Source organism: Cebus imitator, unplaced genomic scaffold, assembly GCF_001604975.1.
Source record: "Cebus imitator isolate Cc_AM_T3 unplaced genomic scaffold, Cebus_imitator-1.0 Scaffold191, whole genome shotgun sequence".
NCBI lineage: Eukaryota > Metazoa > Chordata > Mammalia > Primates > Cebidae > Cebus > Cebus imitator.
In genome coordinates, this window is record NW_016107506.1 from 1,796,435 (window position 1) to 1,801,356 (window position 4,922).

General features: G+C 41.9%; 1 pseudogene; it reads right to left on the reverse strand.

Moving 5' to 3' along the window:
- Positions 1–1,162: 1,162 nt before the first annotated feature.
- On the reverse strand, positions 1,163–1,281 carry LOC119473878 (annotated as a pseudogene).
- Between the last annotated feature and the right edge of the window lie 3,641 nt (positions 1,282–4,922).

Consider the following 4,922-nt stretch of genomic DNA (forward strand, 5'->3'; position numbering starts at 1 on the left):
GCATAAACCATTTCCTCCATCCTTTTTGTTGTGTTTGTATGCGTGTGTGTGTGTGTGTGTGTGTGTGTAGGCATAGGTGTGTGTGTATGCATTTTTATATGCTTGTATGAATTTTTGAATGAAATTGATAGAAGTTAGGGATATAGATAATGAAGTTGTACATTATTTATCAAATTTAGTGTCAATGAAATACACAGAGTAAATATACAGCGATTTAATTGAAAATTGAACCAAAAGCCTAATTAATGCAGAAATGCATTCAGATTAATTAAAGAGCTATCACAACCAGTCAGAATATTTTCATAGTAACTGAGTAGTTTTTAAAATTTCTGCATAAATTAAAAAATCTCAAGCACCTGGAGCATGTTACAATGATCTTATATTGGGAAATAACATATCCTTATCAGATAAACGTGCATAATGTTAAATTAATATCTTTTTGAAAGATGCTGTTAAATATAAAAGAATTAAAGCAGGATACTGGAATACTTGTATATATTCACACACAGTGACATTAAGAATCTACAAAAAATAGACATTTTCCCTGAATCAGAGCAATGAGTCAGAATGATGAGGATGTAATGAGGACTGGTCAGTTACTCCTTTTTGTGTTGTCCCTTCATTCAAGGATATGATCCAACCTTGGTGAAATGAAGTGTTTGAGATGAAGGGGGAATAAAGTATAAAAAATATTTAAATGTTAAAGATGTGACTGATGAGTGCCTACTTAGAGAGTCCCTAAATTGAACAGCCTATCAGTATTGAAGTGAAAAACAATATTTTCATCTTGCATTAATCAGTCCTATTGAATTCTTACTGGGTTCAGAGTTCTATATTAGACATAAAAGCACAAGGCTTAATGGAGTTGTTGCTGAGATAGAACATATTACCTCTTTCTACATCAATATTTATAATAATACCATTGGATCCTCTCTATAAAGCAAATCAATTGTGTACATAAATAGTACTAGTTATTGGGAAAACGTCTTATGCTAGCTAGTTGCTTAGTGCTTTGTATGTATTCTCACCGTAAACCTACTTTACCATAATAGAACTCATGCCCGCAATGTGAACAGGGAGGGTTTAATTTTTAAAAATTTTTTATTATTATTTAAAAAATTTTTAAAATTTTTTCTTTTTTTATTATTTATTTATTTTTTAAAGCCTATAGCACCTGGTATTCCCAAGTTGTTTCCCATCCAAGTACTAACTAGGCCCGACCCTGCTTAGCTTCTGAGGTCAGATAAGATCGGGCACGTTCAGGGTGGTATGGCTATAGACAGGATTTAAATTTTATTATCCATAGTTATTGATAAATAATGTTCATATTGATGATTAATTTTCCATGATTGCAAACTGTTCAACTGGAATTAAACTAGGCAATGAAGAAACTAATCTCACTGAAATGAAATCTACACAGGGCTGAAATCCACAGCACTTGTCCTACTCCAGCTCTGGAGCAAGCCTGCCAGGTGGTCGCCATAATGTTGCATGGTATTGCATTTTAAAACTGGTAGGTCCACATTCAAAATTTCCATCTGAAATATTTATGTCTGAAATATTTCATCTGGATAATACTTAATCTTTTCATTTGGAAAACAATTTGATAAAATAACAAACTTAGTGGTGTATTTTCTAGTTGAGTTTTAGTGTCATGTTATGACATATGGGAGACTTCTGACGTCCGGTCTGGATATTCACTAACAGTTACTGTGATGAGAAACTGCTGGACAAAATAAAGAGTCCTTCAGGAGCTCAGAGCAGGAGTTTCTCAGCAGCATAGTCTGGTACGTCTATGGGCAGCAGCTGAAGATACTGCCTCTGCCAGGCAGTGAGTGACTGCACATATTGGAGGTTTTCAATATTTGTTTGCCCTGATATAGTCATTTGCCTAGTTTTTAGATTGCCCCACTACTTCAGAGATGAGTAATAATTGAACACTTTGTGAAAAACAGTTGATTGCCTTAAATCAGAATTTATAAAACACAGTTAATTAGAACATTTCTTGATGAAAAGATCAATGATAATATTATGGGATCTTTGAGTTGTTTTTCTGGCTGGAAACTTCTGTGGCTGCTGGAGCCTTTGCTCGAGTTTTGCTCAGGTCTGCTGGGCTCATTTCACCCACTTGGCCTGGTAGGCTGAGCTTGGCTCATGCTACTGGCCCTGGTCCCATGCCTGCCAAGGGTGGGTCAGGCATGGAACAGTGAGGGTATGTGAGTAAGCATGCAGTCCGGCTACTGCACACAGTCAGACATGCTGGCTGCTGCAGTGGGGTGGGCAGTTCCGGGTGTCAGCATTGGTGCCAGCTCTGCGAGGCTACGGCTGGACCAGGTGTACTGCATACAGCTTTCATGGCTGGCACTGAGGAACATGGTGGTGCCTGGAACCTCAGAGCCCCACAGAGGGAGTCATAGCCCTGGCTTGGGGAGCTCCCAGGTCTGGGTCCCCCAAAGGGCTGAGCTCCTCTTTCCTTCCCTTTGCCCATAGCGTGGAAAGTGAGGAACATATCTCAGCCATATTTGTGTTACAGCTCTTTCAGCCTTGCCATTTGGTGGTTTCTGAGTTCTTGTCCTGTGACCAGGAAGAATAACATATGCAGACGAGTGGAGGGTGAGCCAGATGGAAAGGAGCTTTATTGAACATGACAGCAGCTTAGTGGAAACCTACAGGGGCAGCTCCTTTCCTCAGCCAGGGTGTCCCATCATGTGTTCATCTCCTAGCAGAGAGGGTAGTTCCTCTCTGCAGTTGGTCATTCTGATGTCTGCAGCTCTCAGCAGAGCTGAGGCCCTGGAGTGGTAGCTCCTCTTTGAAGCTGGTTGTCCTGACATCTGCTGCTTTGCAGAGAGAAGGCCCTGGAGTGGGCACCTCCTTTCTGCAGCTGGTCATCCCCACATCTGCTGGGCACTGGCTGAGCCCAGGGATTTTATGGGAGGAAGTGCATGCTTATTGGTTCATGGGCAGCCACGGGGAGGCCAGAAAAGGCACTACAAAGTTGGTGGTGCCTGGCTTGAAGGTGGGGCCTCACTGGAGACCCGCTCTTTTCCACCCAGGGGTCTGTCTGCCTCTGGATGCCATTTATGGTGCCCAGGTTGTTTGTGCCAAGGAGCACCTGCAGCTTATGCTGAGTTGCCCTCCAACCTCCTTGGCTTCCCTTCCATGCTCAACCATGCCCAAAGTCTGAAGGGAGCTGAAGCAACAGGGGGCTGATGTGTCAGCACTGCCCTGAGTGTGGACACACCCTGCCAGGCTGTGACAGCACCTGGGAGAGGTTTCTGGCTAGAAACCTGGCTGAGTCCTAACTTTGCTCCAAGATCTGAGTAGGTGCTGACAGCAGGGAGAAGCCAGGCAGTGGGAGCAGGCATTTCTTTTTCTTTTTTTGAGATAGTCTCTCACTCTGTCACCCAGGCTGGAGTGCAGTGGTATGGCATTTCTGAGCCTATGAGGGCAGGGAGGGCCTTCTCAGGCTCCTAAGAGTTCAGGGATGCCTGGGTCTGAAGTTACAATTTGGGCAGCTGCAGTTGTGTAGGGGGCAGGACTCTTACCTGATCTGTGGTGTGGGAGGCCCAGGTCTGCAGCCATGACTTGGGTGGCTGCAGCTGTGCCTGGGAGGGCGGGGCTCCTGTTTGCTTCCAGCCCTGCCAAGAGCACAGGGAGGCTGAGGTCTTCAGTTACAACTTTGGCAGCTGCAGCCATGCCTGGGAGGGTGGGGCTCCTACCAGGTCCATGGTACACGAGATCCTGGTACATAGCAGGGCAGCTGTGGCTGCACCTAGTGAACTCCTGCCCCACCAACTCATAAGGGACAGGTCTCCCATTTGTTACCAGCTCCACAGAGTGTGCAGCCCTGGCCGTGCCTCCCTGATGCAGCTGGCATGATGGCAATGGCCACTCCAGACTGGCTGCTGCTGCCATCAATAAGTTTTAGAGTATGAATATCATTTTATTAGCATATATAATGGATACCTTTTCCATTGAAGCAATTAATCTCTTCTTTTGATACCAATATGTAGAAAAAACAATTTCCTTTTGAAAATGTACTGACAAACCCTCTGACACCACTTGATAGAACATGCGGCCATCAAATTCCATTTTGAAGCCAAGGAGTCATGTTCGATATTAGGTCCAAGGAGGTGAAGACAAGCTTGGTTTCCCTTTGTCTTTGACTGTTGTCAACTTGAATATAAAAGTTTAGTATTTTGTAGCTGGATTAATAAGATTGAAGTAGAAGTGTTTTTATGTATGCTTGTGTGTATGTGTTAATAAAAGTGTTCTGTATGTATTAATAAACCATATTGATTTTGATGTGACTCTTCTAAGTAATATTTTATTATAAAAATGAAGGAAGACTAAATGTATCCTCCATCTTTCAAAAGCCTCACATTTTAAAATGGTGTAGAAATGTTTGTTTAATCAAGGAAGGAAGTGATCTTAAAGTAGGAAAAAAGTGGAAAGTCTCGCATGAAAGTAGTGCATATGGTTGAAGGCTTTTAATGCTCATTTTTCTAAGCATATGTCAAGATTTTGATTTTTTTTTCTTCCTCTGAACTAGGTATAGAACTCTTAGGGATGATGCTGTTCATTATATCACTCTCAGCAGAAATCACATTACAAAGAGGAAATTGTGATATTATGAAGACTGACAATATCTATGTTTTAGTATAAACCTACGACAATATTTTATCATGTTCCGAAATGCACTTTCCCTAACAAACAAAATTGTTCAATAACTCCACTTATCGGTTATATTTTTTCCCATGGGTTATTTTGTTTCTGCGCATTTTTGTGCTATTCAATTTCTCTTTATACAGATGCAATAACATTGCTTTCCATTTCTTTGAAAGTTAGTGAAACTTGAAAGCACATGTCGCAGTCAGTCCTTCACTCTTTCAGCAGGCTCTTTACTCAAGGCGAAGGAATTA